The following is a 12,336-nucleotide window of genomic DNA, read 5'->3' as shown; positions in this document are numbered from 1 at the left end:
ATTGATTGATTGATCAGTTATGAGCCCCTGAAAATAAGAACGGTTATAGTAGGTTATAGGAACCTGTACACTACAGGGCTGAGGATTAGGTTTTCGGCACGTTAAGCCAATCAGGATGGAAAACGTTTTTAGTGAATAGTTAACATCATATCTATTATATGTATTAGCACAAGGATTAAAATTTTACTAAAACTGTGAGGTTTATTCTTTCTTTTAGGTAGTCCAGGTAACATAGGACGGCTGTCATTGAAAACTGCTTTTCCCCTCTGTTTGTGAAAAAGCGCCCTTGGTTTTAGTAGCATTCAGGGTGAAGGGGATGTAAGTTTAAACTGGGATTCCAAGAGTCAACAAGTGTCTGCAAACGAGTCAAAGGACCAGGGTTTGTGCAGGGATCATAGTCAGGGGCAGAGTTACGCTAGACATTATTATTCCAAAATGAAACATTGACTCGCTCATATCACAAAGATAAGACAGTAAAAACTAAAATGTACAAATACTAAGTGACAGAGGAGATTAAAAAACATCTTAAGACCGGATCAACAAGGGATCACCCAAGCTCACCGCACACTACAACAGAACCTACGTGTTCTGCGGTATTTTATCAACTAAATGGTCATCTATGTAGGCAGTTCCACCGGATGGCAAAGAGTTGGAGAAAACATTATTGAACATCGGCTAGTGTGAGGCTGATTAACGTGAGTCGGTTATTGTTAGAATCTTATCTGGCACTAAAAGTCAGGCTTGTGTTCCTCCTGATTCAGGAAGAACGTTAAATATTGGAGTTTAGAATATGAACTAGACTGATAAGGACATTTGTGCCAAAATTAATAAATAAAGTAAATAACCACATGAAAAAGTGGAGTGATTACAATTTGAAAAACTGCCATGATACATTTGAAATAAATAATAAGCTTTTTATTTTTGACATGCGCAGTCTGGAATAGTCTGAATGTGTCCTAAAGAGTTCATTTTTAAAATAAAGCTTAAAAAGGCAAATTAAAAATATTAAATCTGAATAAAACACAGAAATATCATTTAATGATATCAATTAGGATTAAGTATTATCAAGCACCGGGATATATTTATCAGGTTTATTTAATTTAGTTATAAACAAAATGATTGTTGGCATTTTGCTTTGAAATGAACAATAGTCTGATAGAGCTTTAAGAATTAGAATGCAAGGGCTGACAAAGAGTATCTTGGATGTCTGTTTTATTTTAACCTTTTGACAGGAAGCCCCTGGTCAGGGAAATATACCACCTATATTGAAAATGAACAGCGCCGACATGCTAACTAAATAGATATAATCTAAGATATTTTAGAATATGACCCTAGGCGCTAACCCTTATTGATTCTAACCAACTAAAGGGTCTTCACTTCATCGTCCAACTTCCTGCGGGTGTTATGGATCTTGTAATGGAGACTGCAAAAGATTCTCTAATCTTTACTCTGTAATGGTCCATATGACGGAGATCCAGCGCCTGGGTCCGCAGTGTTAACCGGTCATAGGACATGATGTTCAAAATTCAATTCGGGTTTTTCAAATGAGATAGGACGAGTGTGGTGTGTGTTCTGTATTCACTATTCATAGCGACCATAACCCCGAGACCTTAGGTTTTTTATGCCGAAGTACCTTTCACTGACCCGAATAAGAGACATCCATCAAAAGGCCCTTGACAGTTTCCTTTACCAATCAGGCCGGTGGGGCAGGAGTCGCTTTTCAAAGAGTATAAAAAACTTTTCAACGACGTGTTTTGAACGGTTAACAATCAGCATCTTTCCAGCTATGTTCCTGATCAGCCACGACGGTCTATGGACCAGACGGCCCCCTACGACGGCCTGTTTTGACATGAGGCTATCATGCTCGACTTCGAGTACTCTGCGCCTAACAGCTAGCCTGCAGACCAGCCTTCTCGGCCGGACCATCTTATGCCTTCAGCTGCCCAGATCTAGGGTCCTGAGCCTCAGGTATCTGCCCCTGGTGATCTATATTGGTTGGATAGTTTCCTGGAGAACCGCGCAGTACCTGACATTTTTGTACCTGCTCATGATGTTCCGGGGTTCCTAGCAGGGTCTGAGGAGCCATTCAGGCCGTGCAACAAGAAGAGGCCGTGGACGACCAGGCAGAGGCTCAAGCCAATTGGAACCTACAGATGGAGCCACGTCAAATAGCCGCGGCCGTGTGAATGGCGTGCGAATGGCGTCTGGCTGCCTATACGCGCCGTGATCCCCCCTCCCTCTACTGATAGAAGGCGTGTCAAGATTTCACAGTAAACACGCCCATTCATGCCCTATTTATTCATTTACCTGGTTCCACCACTAGATGGCACTTTGTTCTCAAGAACACGTTAACACACGCCAGCAATTTAGCTGCGCTGAGTTGCAATCACGTGATTTTAACATTATATTTTATTATTATAATTATAATATTATATTATATTATTATATAGGAGCTTTCCTGTCTGCCTATCATATAGTGCCTTTCCTTCCTACCTACCTATCTATATATCTATCCCTTAGCTGTTTTTATATATCTATTATACAGTGCCTTCCCTGTTTATTTATATATCTAGTGCCTTCTCTGTCTGTCTGATTGCATATAGCGCTGAACGTACTGCTCTGTACTATTCTGTCCCCTGCATGTCCTGGAGTATAAAAGAAACAGCACCATATAGCAACATGTGTGAACTGGCAAGATCGAGGAAAAACAGCGGTCACTGATTACAAACCGCCAAGATGAATGAAAGCGACAATATATGTAAAAACATCATCGCACTAATGCAATATTATTTGAAAGCGAACAGCGTCAGATCGGGTTTGAATATCGCCCGATCTGGCGCTGTTGCGTTCAAATAATATTACATGTACTGCGTTGAAAGTGCTGCACTGAATAAGCTGACTCCTTCTGTAACAGCGTGTATTCAAACCCGATCTGGCGCTAATATTGCATGTACTTAACTATTTTAGAATAAAAACATACATTTGATTTCAGTCAGTCTGTAAAAGCCAGTGTAAATGCATGATAATTGTAACGGTTAGCTTTTTTTAAATTCAGTTCCATTCTCTCAGTCGCGTTCACGATTCCCCCAATCTGACAATGCTGTTTTCACATAAAGAGCGCGCTATAACTCAAATGTGATTTATTTGGAGCGCTATACTCGAATGTTATTTAAACAGGGAAGAAAGTACAATGTCAGGTGCTCATTCAGTGTAATAGGAACCATAGCACAGAGAGATGTGTACACTGCAACAAGTACACATGTCGTGAATGTAGGAAGGGTGTGTGGAATTGTTAATATTTGAATGTGATGATTTTATATAGCACGGATCGGAAATCAGCAGTTCTTAGCATTGCACCACGCAAGCTGTCGTATCAACCGCCTACTGTAACTTGCTTTATTTTTTTCTTCACTTATAGTCTAGAATAAAAGTGCACTTGTTTTTTATTCTTGTACACCAACATATGTTCCTGTGTTTGAGCGACACGGGCATGCTCAAAAATAGACGTGTAATGCCACGAAAACTGCATGCAGGCACTTCAGTTCAAGCATTGGTACGAGAATGCAGTCACAAGTACACTGCAGAGCTACAGCGCATCTTTATGTGAAAACAGCATTCTCAGATGGGGGGGTAGGGAAGGATCCTGAACACGGCTGAGAGAAATGAAAAGTGAATAAAAAAAACTAACCTTTACAAGTATCATAAATTACACTGTTACACACTGAAATCAAATGCATGTTTTTATTCTAAAATAGTAAGAATAAGAGCAGTTTACTTCTCAAAACAAAGTGGTGCAGGATCGAACTCACGGTCTTCTGACTCGCAGTCGGGAGCTGATTCAATTGCGCTACGGAGGCAGTCGCGATAAACAAGTGTCAATGTCGCATGTTAAGGCGGTTTTTTCTGCAGTTATATTTTTTTGAATAAAAGCATACTTGTTCTGTTATATTTGTTCCTTTTGTGAAAGTGTTTGATATTTGGACTTCAGGCTTCATACATTATATAGTTTATGCTTACATTTTGTCATTTACTACTACAATATGAAAACGTTTCTGTTTTAAAATGTGTTTACACGGATTACTGTAGAAACGGAACACACGTGAAAAGCGTGTATTCCAAATAATGATCTATTATTTCTCTAAAACTCCACTTCACTCCCAGATAATCCAACAAGGCATGAGCTGGGAGAAGTTTGTGCACGTTCTAAGTCGTGCGGGGATGGAATAGCCGGCTACTTGCAGCTTTTCTTTTATCAGCACATTTAGATTAACAAAAGACACTGGCGGAGAGGTGAGAACGGTTTTAAGAAGCGATTGACTAGTTTTGGAAGAATACATTTTATTTCTAAAGTCGTGTGTGCGTGTTTTAATTGTTGGGGGATTGTTTGGGTATTTAAAAAAAACATTTACTTGAACCAACTACTTACAGTAAATGGGCAAAAATGGGAGACGCTTTTGTTTTAAATAGTCAAAGAGTTGGGCTAACAATAATAATTATTATTAATATTATTACTGGTCATAGAAACAAATGAAAACAATAGTTAAACACTTGATCATATGTATCTGTGCTAGTTTGTGTTTGTGATTATGTGACCCATAATAATTTTTTCTCAGTATAAATAATTTTTTGGGTTTTAAGAACTCCATCAAAAGAGCAAACACAAACTTAGGTGAGAAACCTCAGTGGAGAATCCTGACTATGACGTGGCGCTAATTGCTCTGTGTGTGTTTTTTTGGCGGGGGGGGTTCTTTAGACCTGTCTGGCAAATGTGTTTGTGTTAAAGCCAACGGAGAAATGCAGGAGCACACACACACACACACACACACACCACTCATCCACAAATGCTTTAACTGTTATCGTTGATTAAACCTATGAACACAGCTGTTCAGCAGTCCTAAACACAAGCGCATGGTCTATTTTTGTCCTTAATTAAAAGACATCAATACGTTAATAATTAACACAAAGATAACATTGTTTATTTTGCTGAATAAGGTAATAAGCTATATTTAAAATAAAACAAACCAGGAAGTAAGTGTTTTATACATTAAAGTACTCTGTATAACCAAGTGCCCTAACAAACAGCAACAGTGTACAGTACAGACAAAGAGTGTGTGTGCTGGTGGGGATTGGAAGGTGAATTAGGATACCTCATTTACAAGACAAAAGACGGTCTGAGGTGTGAATCGCAGCTCCGCTTTGCTCTTCGTGTGTGTGTGTTTTTTAGGTTACTAGGGGTGCATTCTTAAATTCAGTCTGTCTAAATCTTTATAAACGCCAAGTTGGAAAATCATGTTTGAGAAAATGACAACAACAATTAAAATCTTGATCATTTGCGTCCGTGCTATTTCGTGCTTAAGTGACCCAAAATATTTTTCTTAGTTTTCTTAGAACTTCATTAAAAGACAAACTTAGGAGGAGTGGAATGTGAGAAATCTCAACGGAGAATGTACTGACTTCTCCTTATTACTGACTGTTAGATGGTGCTAAAATGTTTTTTTTCGTCCTGCTGGCGCGCAAATGTGTTTGTGTTAAAGCCAGCTCAGACAAACCTGACGAATGCGGAGCGCACACACACACACACGGTGGCACTTTGGCAGTTAGTGCTTCAACGTTAAACGAAGCCCGTAAACTTGATCCTGAACAGCAGACTGACTTTAACAATAATAGTTGATTGTTTTATATTTATGTTTTTGTATATACTGTATTTTTAAATGTTCAAATGAACGTTTCAGAGTATATAATTTGTTGTGTCATCTGTTTACAGTGTTGGCTGATTTTGTGATTGAGACCCATGGGTTACATTGAACTGGAGTGGGACAAACGGCAAAGCCAAATTGTCCAAGAATTTAAAAGAGAATGTGCACGAGACTGTCATGCAGAGATTTCCGGATCTGACAGCGCACCACTGGTTCCGAGTCGGCTATTCCATCCCCCCAACGACTTAAAACGTGCACAAACTTCTCCCAGCTCATGCCTTGATTGATTATCTGGGAGTGAAGTGGAGTTTTAGAGTGGAAAGAATAGATCATTATTTGGAATACACGCATTTCACGTGTGTTCCGTTTCTACAGTAATCCGTGTAAACACAACTTAACTGGGTCGGGAACACTTAATATAAAGCATTTAATGTGCTACATTAATTAATGACGGGTTTGAGAAAATCTAGTAAATTAAACATTCATTTTAAGATTTAGTTTAGTTTGCGACATTCTACTGACAAAATAAACTATTAGAATAAAGTGGAAAATGTCGACTTTAATCTCGACATAATTGGCGACAATAAAGTGGAAATGTCGAGAATAAAGTCAACATGTCGACTTTAATCTCGACATTTAGATTTTTTTTTTCTTCACTGTGTCCGTATTTTTTTTTTCACCGTGGCCCTAATACGCTTCCGTAATGTACACTGGCTCTTACAGACTGACTGAAATCAAATGTATGTTTTTATTCTAAAATAGTTCAGTACATGCAATATTAGCGTCAGATCGGGTTTGAATACACGCTGTTACAGAAGGAGTCAGCTTATTCAGTGCAGCACTTTCAACGCAGTACATGCAATATTATTTGAAAGCGAACAGCGTCAGATCGGGCATATTCAAACCCGATCTGGCGCTATTCGTTTTCAAATAATATTGCATTAGTGCGATGATGTTTTTACATATATTGTCTCTTTCATTCATCTTGCGGTTTGTAATCAGTGACGCGTGTTTTTCCCCGATCTTGCCAGTTCGCACATGTTGCTGTATGGTGCTGTTTCTTTTATACTCCAGGACATGCAGGGGACAGAATAGTACAGAGCAGTGAGTTTAGCGCTATATGCAATCAGGCAGAAAGACAGACAGGCAGAGAAGGCACTAGATATATAAATAAACAGGGAAGGCACTGTATAATAGATATATAAAAAACAGCTAAGGGGATAGATATATAGATAGGTAGGAAGGAAAGGCACTATATGATAGGCAGACAGGGAAGCTCCTATATAATAATGCAATATTGTTTGAAAACGAATATGTAAATGCATGATAATTGTAAAGGTTAGCTTTTTTTTTTAAATTCAGTTCCATTCTCTCAGTCGCGTTCACGACCCACCCCCCCAAATCTGACAATGCTGTTTTCACATAAAAGCGCTATAACTCAAATGTGATTTATTTGGAGACGCTATAGCTCGAATGTGATTTATTTGGAGACGCTATACTCGAATGTTATTTATATAGGGAAGAAAGTACAATGTCAGGTGCTCATTCAGTGTAATAGCAACCATAGCACAGAGAGATGTGTACACTGCAACAAGTACACATGTGGTGAATGTAGGAAGGGTGTGTGGGAATTGTTAATATTTGAATGTGATGATTTTATATAGCACGGATCGAAATCAGCAGTTCTTAGCATTGCACCACGCAAGCTGTCGTATCAACCGCCTACTGTAACTTGCTTTATTTTTCTTCACTTATAGTCTAGAATAAAAATATTTTACTAACTAGTTTTATTAATTCATTATTTAATAATAAATAGCATAATCATCATGGGTTGTGTATTGAGTGATTTAACAAATCTGTTTTATTAATCGGTTTGTTGTTGTTTTTTTTACCACGTCATCTATTTATGAAACTATGTTGACAATACAAGAACTGCCTATACAGTATATTAAAGATACGGTATAGGGCTTCCTGGACACTGCAGTTAACTGAAGCATTCAATGCTCCATCTGGCGGGATTATACAGCATTGCAACCATCTTTTTAGAAAGCGCATGGGGGCGTTTATGGGGCGGGGCATCGTTAACTGCGTCATCGCGAGGATCACATTCCGTGCGGATGCGTGCATGGTCCTGTCATGGTCCTGTCATGGACCTGTCATGCTCCAGGCGGCTGTTTGACGTGGCTCCCACTGTATCACCCAAGGATGGGATTATGCGGGCGTGGCCCTTGAACAAACGGACGGACCCTGGGGGAAACATTTCGAAAGGATCTGAAGCTGGGCAAGTGTTGGATAGAATAACGGATCAGCACCTATAAAGTACCGGCAGGGATGTTGTACGGACCGACCCAGCCAGACACAGCCTACTAGTCTGTTTGAGACTGATCGGCTCAGCAGCAGCAGTGACTGTCTGTTTTCCATAAACCGTGGCTCAGGAGCCCGGTTATCAAGACACTGGGCTGCTTCCCCATCTTTCTGCCTTTTCATCGCCTTTGTACAAAATGCTGTCGACGATCGAAAAAATTAACATTCTATTCAGGAGTTGATCGTCCAAGCCTTTTATCACACGTACGTCGACTCTTTTTCAAAAATACGTGAAATAGCCAAGGAATTCTCTAAATGCCATTTTCTGGACCTGATAGGTTTGGTGGAACTTTAAGATTTTACCAGGTATACGAACTGGAAAATCAGATGAAGAGTCTGAACTGAATGTTCCGGTGAGATCACATGTTTTTTGTCGGCTTTTAATCACGCTGTTTAGTTGTAATGTTTTGAAGTGGTTGGTAAAACCTCTCTGAATTTTTAGATTGTTTTTGAAAATGACCAATAAAGGACCAGTTGATTTTAAACCCTAATTTCTTTCACCGTTGAGGATAGTGGGTCGTTGAAAATGTTTTTTATACTCTTTGAAAAGCGACTCCTGCCCCACCGGCCTGATTGGTAAAGGAAACTGTCAAGGGCCTTTTGATGGATGTCTCTTATTCGGGTCAGTGAAAGGTACTTCGGCATAAAAAACCTAAGGTCTCGGGGTTATGGTCGCTATGAATAGTGAATACAGAACACACACCACACTCGTCCTATCTCATTTGAAAAACCCGAATTGAATTTTGAACATCATGTCCTATGACCGGTTAACACTGCGGACCCAGGCGCTGGATCTCCGTCATATGGACCATTACAGAGTAAAGATTAGAGAATCTTTTGCAGTCTCCATTACAAGATCCATAACACCCGCAGGAAGTTGGACGATGAAGTGAAGACCCTTTAGTTGGTTAGAATCAATAAGGGTTAGCGCCTAGGGTCATATTCTAAAATATCTTAGATTATATCTATTTAGTTAGCATGTCGGCGCTGTTCATTTTCAATATAGGTGGTATATTTCCTGACCAGGGTCTTCCTGTCAAAGGTTAAAATAAAACAGACATCCAAGATACTCTTTGTCAGCCCTTGCATTCTAATTCTTAAAGCTCTATCAGACTATTGTTCATTTCAAAGCAAAATGCCAACAATCATTTTGTTTATAACTAAATTAAATAAACCTGATAAATATATCCCGGTGCTTGATAATACTTAATCCTAATTGATATCATTAAATGATATTTCTGTGTTTTATTCAGATTTAATATTTTTAATTTGCCTTTTTAAGCTTTATTTTAAAAATGAACTCTTTAGGACACATTCAGACTATTCCAGACTGCGCATGTCAAAAATAAAAAGCTTATTATTTATTTCAAATGTATCATGGCAGTTTTCAAATTGTAATCACTCCACTTTTTCATGTGGTTATTTACTTTATTTATTAATTTTGGCACAAATGTCCTTATCAGTCTAGTTCATATTCTAAACTCCAATATTTAACGTTCTTCCTGAATCAGGAGGAACACAAGCCTGACTTTTAGTGCCAGATAAGATTCTAACAATAACCGACTCACGTTAATCAGCCTCACACTAGCCGATGTTCAATAATGTTTTCTCCAACTCTTTGCCATCCGGTGGAACTGCCTACATAGATGACCATTTAGTTGATAAAATACCGCAGAACACGTAGGTTCTGTTGTAGTGTGCGGTGAGCTTGGGGTGATCCCTTGTTGATCCGGTCTTAAGATGTTTTTTAATCTCCTCTGTCACTTAGTATTTGTACATTTTAGTTTTACTGTCTTATCTTTGTGATATGAGCGAGTCAATGTTTCATTTTGGAATAATAATGTCTAGTGTAACTCTGCCCCTGACTATGATCCCTGCACAAACCCTGGTCCTTTGACTCGTTTGCAGACACTTGTTGACTCTTGGAATCCCAGTTTAAACTTACATCCCCTTCACCCTGAATGCTACTAAAACCAAGGGCGCTTTTTCACAAACAGAGGGGAAAAGCAGTTTTCAATGACAGCCGTCCTATGTTACCTGGACTACCTAAAAGAAAGAATAAACCTCACAGTTTTAGTAAAATTTTAATCCTTGTGCTAATACATATAATAGATATGATGTTAACTATTCACTAAAAACGTTTTCCATCCTGATTGGCTTAACGTGCCGAAAACCTAATCCTCAGCCCTGTAGTGTACAGGTTCCTATAACCTACTATAACCGTTCTTATTTTCAGGGCTCATAACTGATCAATCAATCAATCAACATTTATTTATATAGCACATATTCATACAAAAAAATGTAGCTCAAAGTGCTTTACAAAATGAATAGAGAAATAGAAGACACAATAAAAAATAAAAATAAGTCAACATTAATTAACATAGAATAAGAGTAAGGTCTGATGGCCAGGGTGGACAGAAAAAACAAAAAAAAAACTCCAAAGGCTGGAGAAAAAAAGTAAAATCTGTAGGGGTTCCAGACCATGAGACCACCTGACCAGTCCCCTCTGGGCAATCTACCTAACATTATGTGATGTAAAATGGAAGGCTATTACCAAGCATTCACAGAATTTCTAAAACTTTGTATTATACAAAGCCCCCTGACTACCAAAGTGTTTATAACCTGTTGATGAAAATGCTGTTTTAAATTAAAGCCTGAACAAGATAACTGTTTTCTAATCATCATATAAAATGCTTAGTAAATAAAGAGAGACTAAATACAATTTATAACAAAAATGAAACACCGGTGGATGGCTGAATAAACAAGGGAATCTAACTTAGCTTGAAATGCCGCAGAGTGTTTTACAAAATAAAACCCTACACAGTGGCTCTCAAACTGGGGCGGACCCCGCTAGGGGGTGCGAAGTAACAAAAATGGGACTCGAAGATGTGAAAAAAAGAAAACAAGAGTCGAAAATATGAAAAATACATCTATTGAACCCAAAACAAATTGACTTAAACTACCTTCTGATACAGAAAAATAAATATAGAGATAGATAAATGTCGATACAAGTAGGTATAATAAAATATGCAAATAAAGTGTCATGAGAATAAAATCTGATTGTTTCATGATTAGCAGGCCAAAGAACTGGCCATTTGAGAAAAAATAATTGTACATTTGTGTTGTAAGCAGAATCTGAATGACTTGGGCTGGCAAGTAAACATATATGACAGAAGATATCAGATGTCTCCAGTTCCTTTAGGGACTTTATACTGGCTATTCTCATTTAAAATGAGTACAGAAATTAAGTTCTATGCTTTGTTTGGGGTGGATGTGATCAGAAAGGCACTGATGCTTCCAAAGATCAATCAGGAAAACTGTTGGAAAAATGGGCAGAACTCTTTTGGAAACAAGGATTTTTCTTATAATGTTTTAAAATCGGACCTTTACAAAGATGCTTTTAGACGCTTTATTTTCTAAAGATGCTTTATTTTCATGTTAAAGCAACCGGCCGTTTTACTTGGCTACTGAACATGTATTTTTGTTCACTAGCGCTTTAGTGTTTCATTAAGAATTACCCGAATATCTGATCATCAGTTTAAGAAGAAATAGTAATTAGCTCTGCTATTTTGTGAGCTATACAAGCGTGCTGAGCGGTTGGCTCCCATTTATGAGGTCACTAGCATGAGCTAAAGCTGATGATTTAAAAACATGATTTTAGTTCTATGAACTTCGGAGGGGCAAAAAGTGCTACTTACATCCTCTGACTATAGTTAAACCAGCACACCTCACTACGGCCTCCTGTGCATTCTTATAAATCTCCGTTTAAACGCACAAGTGTATTTACAGAGTTTTCCTTTGTCCATAGGCTCCTAGGTGATAGAAATGAGCTAACCCTAACCCTAACCCTAATCACTGATCGCAGCAAATCCTAAAGCACACGTGGAATCTGTCTCTCTTGTGCGGTGTGGGGTTACTTTTAAAAATAACTTCATTATATTATACATACAAAATGAATAACCAAACATGTTATATAGTGTAAGGGATGGCAGGCATGGGCCGGCATCTCGACATGTACAGGACCTTGTTCATTAGCCTGGGTACAAGCCCCTATTAAACCTGAGGCCACGGAAGGAATAGAGAGCTTTTACAGGCAGAAATGTTAAAAAGAGACACAAGGCGTTGGTAGCACGAGACTGCTCCATGTCTTTAAAGGTGATAAATCAAAGTTTAGGTTTGTACATGACCTAATCCTAACAAATTCCTGAGACTCCCAGCCGGTGAGCTCTCTGAGGGTCACCCAGCGGGGGGTGGGTGCTCAAGCAGGCGGGCTCAG

The sequence above is a fragment of the Polypterus senegalus genome, chromosome 1 (genome assembly GCF_016835505.1).
Source record: "Polypterus senegalus isolate Bchr_013 chromosome 1, ASM1683550v1, whole genome shotgun sequence".
NCBI lineage: Eukaryota > Metazoa > Chordata > Cladistia > Polypteriformes > Polypteridae > Polypterus > Polypterus senegalus.
The sequence above is the reverse complement of the archived record's forward strand: the minus strand, read 5'-3'. Positions refer to the sequence as shown.